The following is a 10,890-nucleotide window of genomic DNA, read 5'->3' as shown; positions in this document are numbered from 1 at the left end:
TATGAAAATGGCTTCCTGCTCACTGAGCGAATTCTAGCTTTATGACCTTATTTCTATAAGGCGTTTGAATAGAAACGTTATTATAATTATTTCAGTTTCTGTCTTCTGTGAAGCTTCCCATGACTTCAGCCTTCAGCTGCTTATTGAGTCATGTAGTCCAGGACTGGAATCCAGCATTTGCCCCAAAGACTAAGTTTAAGATGACTGAAGAACTTTGGCATCTGAACTAAAGGAAACCTAATATTAGAAATGCCCCCCATAAAGCATATCCCCACCCTCTCTCTTTGCCCTGAGGGCTTTTAGCCTAAAGCCTCAGGAGGCCTACTCTAATGATATCAGCATCTTTGTTGAGTTGGAAACTAACATAGAATTTACTCAAGTCCAAGAAGGTTTTTGATACCTGAAATTTGTAGTAAGTTTTCACCTTACAGAATTACTCTACATAAGATAATAGATTAATGTATAGGACATGTCATAACACACATAGTTTTAAAAACATATTTGTGAAGCATTGTATCATACATTTTTGGTATAACTACGATTACTAATCTACTTTGACTTAAACATAGTAATAACTTGAGTTGTTGTTTTCCAGATCATATACAGGTTAACGAGTGAGGGGTTACTTACACTGAACAAAAATATAAATGCAACACTTTTGTTTTTGCTCCCATTTTTCATGAGATGAACTCAAAGATCTAAAACATTTTCTATATACACAAAATAACCATTTATCTCAAATATTGTTCACAAATCTGAAAAAATCTGTGATAGTGAGCACTTCTCCTTTGCCGAGATAATCCATCCCACCTCACAGGTGTGGCATATCAAGATGCTGATTAGACAGCATGATTATTGCACAGGTGTGCCTTAGGCTGGCCACAATAAAAGGCCACTCTGAAAGGTGCAGTTTTGCTTTATTGGGGGGGTCTGGGGGGGGTCCGAAAACCAGTCAGTATCTGGTGTGACCACCATTTGCCTCACGCAGTGCAACACATCTCCTTTGCATAGAGTTGATCAGGTTGTTGATTGTGGCCTGTGGAATGTTGGTCCACTCCTCTTCAATGGCTGTGAGAAGTTGCTGGATATTGGCAGGAACTGGAACACGCTGTCGTATACGCCGATCCAGAGCATCCCAAACATGCTCAATGGGTGACATGTCCGGTGAGTATGCTGGCCATGCAAGAACTGGGATGTTTTCAGCCTCCAGGAATTGTGTACAGATCCTTGCAACATGGGGCCGTGCATTATCATGCTGCAACATGAGGTGATGGTCGTGGATGAATGGCACAACAATGGGCCTCAGGATCTCGTCACGGTATCTCTGTGCATTCACAATGCCATCAATAAAATGCACCTGTGTTCGTCGCCCATAACATACGCCTGCCCATACCATAACCCCACCACCACCATGGGCCACTCGATTCACAACATTGACATCAGAAAACCGCTCACCCACACGACGCCACACACGCTGTCTGCCATCTGCCCTGAACAGTGAAAACCGGGATTCATCCGTGAAGAGAACACCTCTCCAACGTGCCAGAGGCCATCGAATGTGAGCATTTGCCCACTCAAGTCGGTTACGACGACGAACCGGAGTCAGGTCGAGACCCCGATGAGGACGACGAGCATGCAGATGAGCTTCACTGAGACGGTTTCTGACAGTTTGTGCAGAAATTCTTTGGTTATGCAAACCGATTGTTGCAGCAGCTGTCCGAGTGGCTGGTCTCAGACGATCTTGGAGGTGAACATGCTGGATGTGGAGGTCCTGGGCTGGTGTGGTTACACGTGGTCTGCGGTTGTGAGGCCGGTTGGATGTACTGCCAAATTCTCTGAAACGCCTTTGGAGACGGCTTATGGTAGAGAAATGAACATTCAATTCACGGGCAACAGCTCTGGTGGACATTCCTGCTGTCAGCATGCCAATTGCACGCTCCCTCAAAACTTGCGACATCTGTGGCATTGTGCTGTGTGATAAAACTGAACATTTTAGAGTGGCCTTTTATTGTGGCCAGCCTAAGGCACACCTGTGCAATAATCATGCTGTCTAATCAGCATCTTGATATGCCACACCTGTGAGGTGGGATGGATTATCTCGGCAAAGGAGAAGTGCTCACTATCACAGATTTTTTCAGATTTGTGAACAATATTTGAGAGAAAAGGTTATTTTGTGTATATAGAACATTTTTTAGATCTTTGAGTTCATCTCATGAAAAATGGGAGCAAAAACAAAAGTGTTGCATTTATATTTTTGTTCAGTGTATTAACACCACAAATACCAATGTAGTCTCTAAACTGAATGAAGACCAGGGCCGCCCCTCCCTACAGGCCAATCACGCAGGCTGCATTGGGCCCCGCCTTGCACAGGGGGCCCCGCCCAGAGGGCCTCAGCTGCTGTGCGCAGTTCTCCGCTCAGTTCTCCGCCCCCCCCCCCCCCCGCCCCCCCCCCCCCCCCCCGGCGAGAGTGAGAGGTGACAAGGGGAGCACGTCTGTAACCCGACACCGTTGCAATGAATCGACATCTGACCAATCACGGCTTTGATACGGCCACTATAGTGCAGGTGAAGAGATGTCGGTGAAAAGACAGTTTCAGTCCGGTGCAAAAAACAAAACATGAAGAAACTAGAGCATCACTCGAAGGTGGGTTATTGTATGAGTCAAATGTACAACTTGCAAATGTTGTATAAGTCAAATTGCCAATTGCCATATTAAAACATCAGCTGCAATTCACGACATGAAGAAGGCAGTCTCTGCAGCATATAGGCTAATGGAGATGCAGTTATTTCCAGCATTCTTTATTTAACATTCATTCAAGTATGTTATGCCTTTTATCTGCTGATATACAGGAGGAAGAGTGATACACTGTCTGTCTACTTGGCTTACATAACAGTTAAAGTTTACAGCCTAAAAAATATGGAGCATTTTTTCCCCTCTTATTCATTTTTATGTCAATTTGCACATTTCATGGTGAGATCAGCCTCTCCCCTTAACTCCTAACAGTCATCATCATGGTGACGCTCATATGGAAGCAAACAAGAGACAGAAGTATTTGAATTTTATTAGACACCGAATTTATAGCATTGAAAATAATTACTTTGAAAATCATGTATCTGAATGTTTTTGCTCCGAATTTACCTATGTGAAATAAAAATGTAAAAATTCAAGTGAAAAAAATTCGAATGTTCAAATTCAGATCCCAAAAATTCGACGTCAAATATTTCGGTGTTTAAAATTCGATGTAAAAAAATTCGGTGTGTAAAATTCGACGTCAAAAATTGCGATGCAGCCTCATCCGGGCTACTCAGACAGGATAAGCAATCGAGCCCTAATGCAATCAAACCGACTTCTGGCCTATCAGAGCACGGCTTTGTCAGTCATGTGATCACAACAACCCGGGAGAAAAATGACGGAGAACAGCGGGGCTCGCCGCTCGGGTAAGTTGTCAGTTTGTGCTCTTTATTTTACAAGCAGTGAGGGCTCGACAGCATTTGTATCTTACATTAGCTAGCTAAATGAGTGAAGTAGCCTTGTTGTTAGCAAGCTCCGTAGTTATCATTAATTGAAGTGAATCACAACGTTACCGTGTCCTTTTGTGTGTGTGAGGGGGGGTGACGGTTTGCAAAGTAACGTAACGATCACTTCGGTTAGATAGGTCAAGTAGACCATGCTACACTATACGAAATACTCTCTTACAAAAGCCCTGCATTTAAACATGTTACTTTAGTAAAAGTATGCTAGTATAATTAGGAAAGTGTTGTTAAAGTATTTAAAGTAGACACAAGTTATACTATTATATTATATCATTTGATTTATTGTTATTACCGATGCACGAGTTGACTTAACTGTTGTAGTTTGAGCTCATTTTGAACAATGAGCTAACTAATTATTACTTTCATAATGGTTTAATGTGCTGACTATTTTCTACATTAAGAGGTTAATAGATGAAGGTCTGGTTTGTTCAAAGTCTCAAAATAGTAGGACCAGAGCCCTAGAGCTCTGAGTAGGACATGCTGTCATAATTACCCAGAGTCCGAAGTGACACCTTTACAATGTTAAAGCTGTTAGATAAATGTAGTGACGTAAAAACTAAAGTATTTAAGATAGTGTAGTGAAAAAGAGATAATGTTTTTTTTTTTTTTTTTTTTTTTATAAATGTTACTAAAACAAAATCTCTTGTTTTGGACTGACAGTAATGATTCAAGAAATAGTAAATAAATAAATACACACACATCAATCTGTTGTGGATGGAACACAACAAATGGTGCTCTTACCTGTGATGCCTCCTCCAAACATTATAACCAGACTATCATTCAAACTATAAGTAACAGTTCTAGCTACTTGACTTCAGACAAAGAATTCAAAAGACAAAATCAACACAATTTATTGAAAAACCAATCTTTATTTTACGGTGCCTCTCCTTTTGTTTGTATTATTAAACCCTTTCAATCTAAAAAACTGATCAACTCAACAGTTAACTTTATATTTATTATTGTCCAAAGCATCTAATAATAATAATAATAATAATACATGGGACTTTTATATAGCTTTGCATGAAACTCAAAGACTATTACACAATTTTGTTCCCCTCTCATATTCACAGGATGGATGATTAGAGACTTTGGGGGAAACCTCAGCTTTATGAACGTCCTGTCTGTTGGTTTGGCCGGAGAGGGCTGAGGGTCTTTCCCTGCGAGGAGTCCTCCTCGCAGGGAAAGACCCTGCAGGCCTGAGGGAGGAGGACCAGGCCTGAGGGAGAAGGACCAGGCCTGATGGAGGAGGACCTGCACCAGCTGCACCTACAGAACTTAGCCCATGCTGGGCATAGCTGTTACCACCTGCACAGGCCTAGCCTGTCAATTAACAGATTAACATTTAGTGTAACTTATGTATATTATTTCGTTTTTATTTTGAAAAAAAATGGTGATGGTTCATGCTTGATAACTTTTAGTTCACATTTCAATAAATTGTATTTGCACTCCTTTTGTCCGTTATTCTTACTGAAACTGTTAGATTACACATTCACATCTGACTGAAGATTGGTACCATTTATTTATGACGTTCCAAACTCTGCGGTACAAGGCACAAGTGATATGAAGCTCATAAAGTGAGGCAAATGCATTTGATCAGCTGACTTTTTTTTTTTGCCAAACTTTATAGGCCTGACAATAATCACACTGTCTCTGAGGTGCAACGTAAAACACAAAACAACACACAAATGAAGTTCCTGTTGGACTACAAAACTATTCTCTGTCTCTTAATGTCCTGTACTGCTCTTAAATCTCATCACATCAGCTTCTCCTTTCCCTCTTGGATGTTCTTCTGGACCCTCAGAGAAAGAGAACATGGTGAAGCAGTCCTGTCTCTCAGGCGTGTCCTTTCCTAACAGAAATATCAAAAAACATATTATTGCAGAGCAAGTGTGTTATTTAAGAAAGAGGTGTGTTTGTTTCTTCAGGGGCTATAAATATAATGATTTTATTTGTATTTGAATGTGTACTACAAAGATAATCAGGTTATGAATAAACCGTTCTAAATTCATCAACATTGAAATAAATGTATTATTAAAATAATATTTAACTGTTATCAAAACTTAGTGCAACTGTGGAAGCTTGCTCTGTTGTCTCACTGAAAGACAAAGGGTCGCAGCTCTCACTATGTGATGTTGCTTGGTAAAATGTAAATGTAACCTTTTGCTAATAAATTCCACTCAATATCACTGATGTGCAGGGGATCTAGTATTCAGCCATGTTTAATGGCATGTATATCAGTGTATTGGAGTCATTACTTTATGCATTCTTTGTAAAGTATGAAAAAGGTGTACCTTGGAATCCGTGCTGAAGTTCTCTGCTGCTAGGAGTCCAGATATGTCTCTCCTCCTCTGGTCCAGGTCTGTCTCTCCTCCTCTGGTCCAGGTCTGTCTCTCCTCCTCTGGTCCAGGTCTGTATCTCCTCCTCTGGTCCAGCCTGTCTGGATCACCTTGAGGACACTTTGAACAAACAGATGTAAAGTTACATGCATGGGTTACAGACTTCTTTACATGCAAACTACTTTTTATCTTCTTTTAAAAACAGGTCATAATCTTATTGTTATACTTAAGAAATGGCTGGATATCACAGTCCTTATACTGTATCAGTTTGATTGAGTATTATTATGTAGGTCCTTTTTATTTTACTGTTACTTTGGATGAGTTTTTCATGAGTCAGTCAAATTAATTTGTTTTCAAATGCCATATGCATCACACACGTAAGGGTAAGACACAAACCTATTGAACAAATGCAATGCAATGGATAAGCTTAATTTCCACTGAAGTCACAGATAACGTCATATATAATATTTAAACAAATAATTTCATTGTCACTAAAGCATTGACTACGCTATTCATCGTCCTTAAATGCAGGAATTAAGTTACATGTTCCGTTGTACAGCCACGATAAGGCTGTTTCTCAAGTGTGATGATAATACAATTAAAAGAGGCATTGGTATTAATATTAAAAACAACAATGTTTGGGTCGTTCGTCGGATAGGCGGCTAGCTGCAATAAATAACTCCAGTTCAACAAACCATATTACAATATCTAAGGGAGCGTTATTATCTTGAAATGTGACGTTCATATTTTAAAGATACACATATTTCATTGTGAGGTTGATTTAATATACACTAAGCCTCTCTTCAACAATACGTTGACGTTAGCTAGTCTATTTGATGCTATAGTAGAGCATAGCGAATTTAAATGAACCTTAACAATGCATACAGTAACCTAAATAGCAAACTAACTATCTAACGTACAAGGATGACCTTATTTGAGCAACCTCGCACAGAAGCCTTTTGGTATACAGTAGCATCCCACTTAATGTTTTACACTCTTGGATGCTACGCATAGCATCGTTAGCACAGATGGAGCTACGATTGCTCAAATGCTACCCCAACTCTAAACATTCATTAACGTTAGCTTAATAAAAACACCAGTAACTTAACATAAAGTACGCAGGCTTCACTTACCGAAGAAACTGCATTCATGGACGGTCTGTTTCAACCGCAGATAAATCCTATATTTGCATGACGAATAGTCCACCAGGAACCAACACAACAAACACGGCAGAGTTCAAGTAGTGTTCTCCTCATGAGCTGAGCCGCTGTAGTATCACGGAGCTCACGGAGCTAGCAGAGAGGAGCTAGGAGCAGCAGTCCCGTTGTCATGAAGGGGGAATCTAACTATATACAGAATATGTTTTTGTAGATCCAGGCTAGAAACATGTTCATTTTTTAAGTTGGACATTTTAACAAAGGGTCTACGGGAATTGCTCCCATCTGCATCCATCGCCTACAGTTTGCAGCATTGGGCTTCACCGCACTGTCCCGGGGTTTGTCGCTTGGCTCTGATAGGCCAGAAGTCGGTTTGATTGCATTAGGGCTCGATTGCTTATCCTGTCTGGGTAGCCCGGATGAGGCTGCATCGCAATTTTTGACGTCGAATTTTACACACCGAATTTTTTTACATCGAATTTTAAACACCGAAATATTTGACGTCGAATTTTTTTCACTTGAATTTTTGGGATCTGAATTTGAACATTCAAATTGTTTTAACTTGAATTTTTACATTTTTATTTCACATAGATAAATTCGGAGCAAAACAAATTCAGATTCATAATTTTCAAAGTAATTATTTTCAATGCTATAAATTCGGTGTCTAATTAAATTCAAATACTTTTGTCTCTTGTTTGCTTCCATACACTCAGCCTCTCCCCTTAACTCCTAACAGTCATCATCATGGTGACCACGACACAGAGAAATACTGATAGAAATGTGTGTGTAGTTGTTGATACATTTCTGACAGAGGGAACTACAATACAGATTTAAGAAATATCAGTTTTTGAGCACGTCATAAGCATATTTTGTCTTGACTATATTACAACTATATTATAATAAAATAATATAGTATTTATATTATTGAATTGATTATGATTATTATTATTAGTAGAAGTAGTTTATTTGCATTAATTATATTTTAATCTTTTTGAGGCTAGTATTTGGCAGGAAATGCAGACGTATTCACCTGTAAACGCATAGTGAACGACATACATGCACATTTACTATTTACCTCACTGTATAAAAAAGTAACTGTGTTGATAATAATAATGAACAGGAATTATATTTGCAAAGTAGCCTACTTTGTTTCCAAAAAAAATGTTTTCACTCCTGTCGGTTGGGGGGGGCCTCATCTCACAATGTCGCTTGGGGCCCCAAGTTGGCCAGTTGGCAAGTTTTATGTCTGATGAAGACATAAAACAACATCACTCAAACCTTACACATTTTTGTAATTACACAACATTATAAAAGTAATAAATTAGCACCTTTAGCAAAGGTTTTGGAGTCTCAAGAGGTTTGAAAACATGGCTAAAAGTGATAAAGGAGAAAACTGGTTGGCTGCCCTGGATGTGACCAGAACCTGCCGTCCCTGAAGGAGGTCAGCCCCCTGAGGCCGGGACCACAGAAACTCACAAGAATTTCATCAGTCTTCTGCCAAGTCTGTTTCATTACTTTTATTTCTCTCATGTTTGTCTTGTGTGACAGCTATGGGAAAAATGTAAAATAACTCACTGCAGTATAACCCAGTGTGATGTTTAACCCTTTGGAGTCGACCGTCACGCCGGCGTGATCAGATCACATGACCTGTTCAAGCCGGTGCAGCATAAAAACAACAGTCCGGACAACATTGTTGTGTGTTTCTGTCGAAAGTACTGGCTTGAAACTATATCCCAGTCTTTGTTTCATGCAAAAAGACCCAGTAAACACGGAGATACGATGATATAAAGTTAATACATTTCAAACGTATGAAAGATGGAAGCACATATTTGAATATCTTCGCCGTATTTGATCCTTTTACGAAACGGAAAATACTGGAAACTGTAGATCCTGCTCAACAGGATGTAGGCCTATATGTGTATTTCTGTCGAAAGTACTGACTTGAAACGATATGCCAGTCTTTGTTTCATGCAAAAATACCCAATAAACACGGAGATACGATGATATAAAGTTAATACTACTATTTCAAAAGTATGAATAATGGAAGCACATATTTTAATATCTTCGCCGTATTTTATCATTTTAAGAGACGGAAAATACTGGAAACTGTAGATTTTGCTCAACAGGATGTATTTACCAGGGAGGGGGTGAGGTAATCAGGTAACACGGGGTCCTTCTCACTTCGGTTAAATGAAATCCTTGCGTCCCTCACTTGCGTCGTTTCCCTGCGTCTAGTCCCTCCCACCAGGGAAGCATGGAGGGACGCAAGGAAACCACGAGAAGCAGGGAAATGAGTTTTAAGAGCAATGGGACGTCCTTTCCTCCGGAGCGTCACGTGAAGCGACGTCCGTTTGTGATGACGCTGCACAGCTGATCGTCTGACTGCAGCTCTGTCCCCGTTGTTTTCACAAACACCCCCGCCTCTGTTAGTACACATTTACTGACACTAACATTTGTATCATCTGTTGTAGACCCAAATAAATAAAATAAAATAAGAACTAATTCTCAAAAAAGATAAAAGCCATTCTTAAAATGTATAAACGAACAATAGTTTGATTAATATTGATTAGAGTGCACAATAGAAATAAAATAATTGAGAGAAGAAAAAGAGATATATTATCTATCAAAACCCAGTTAGATTAACGTTCATTGGATTGCACACTTTGTGTGTTTGTGTGGATATGTAGCACATTAACATTTTAATAGCACTTAATGACTGACTGAATGGAAATGACAATAAATGAAAATGTAAAACGAAAAAAGCGATCATGAAAATGTTTCCCAAAAATGAATAAAATGATTTTTGACCACTTTGTTGTTCAGATATATCACATATGTGTAACTAAATGATACATGAATTGAAACAAAACACGGTATAAACTGAGGAATGACTCGTGAGATTCATGTATTTTCTTCACTCCGCTGGGAAACTGCTCTCATGTCAAGAAGCATCAGATCAGTGCATGCGCTGCATCGTCCAATCAGTGGTACACAGTAAGGGGCTGGGCGAGTGTCTGAGGATTTCATCGGAGGATGGTCTGATGGTTCCTCGGTTATCGCTCCTCCATTATCGCTCCTCGCTCCTCGATCCTCCGGCAAAAATAAGGCCATTGGGACGCTACTCAAGATGGCGCAGACAAATCGACTTCCGGTGAGACCGAGACCGAGGAGCGAGGAAATGAAAAATAAGAGAAGTGAGAAGGGCCCACGGAGTGATACGAAACGAGACGAAAAGAGACAAAGAGGGACGGCGGGAAATGGAGAGAGACGAAGATAAACGAAGACAGGCGGCGGGAGACAAAGAGAGACGGCGGGAGACTGCGATTGAAGTAAAGTGACAGACAAACATTGATAATTTAGATATAGTTAGATAGATTTAGAGTTTTGAAGATTCAACTATAATGAAGAGAACTCTGAACGTGAGTCAAGCTATTCTTTCACACACACATACGGGTTTTGGGCCAAGGGCGACACCGTACTTCCGGTATCCGCCATTTCACACGAGGTGCAACCAGAATATCATAGTCTATTGCCTTAATCAATATAGTCAACTCTAAAATACCACATATATGCATTGGCATGATAATATTATTGTGACAAGTGGGGTATTCACCTGGTGTTTCCAGAAGATAGACGTAGATGCTGCCAAAATCGACCGAAGGCCACTTTCGAGAGTCGTTTTTCCATACATCTGCAGGCAGTCTGTAAGGGCAATCGGACAACCCACACAGCTCTAGTTTACGCTGGTAACGACCTAGAGCACACCCCTCAAGTCCAGAGATGTAATCCGAAGACATGCAGCGATTTCTTCGGTCGTTAATTCATAAAAAAAACCTAGTGCGCTCTGCCTGGCTACGTTAGCTA

Source organism: Gymnodraco acuticeps, unplaced genomic scaffold (assembly GCF_902827175.1).
Source record: "Gymnodraco acuticeps unplaced genomic scaffold, fGymAcu1.1, whole genome shotgun sequence".
Classification (NCBI taxonomy): domain Eukaryota; kingdom Metazoa; phylum Chordata; class Actinopteri; order Perciformes; family Bathydraconidae; genus Gymnodraco; species Gymnodraco acuticeps.
This window is presented reverse-complemented; position numbering follows the sequence as displayed.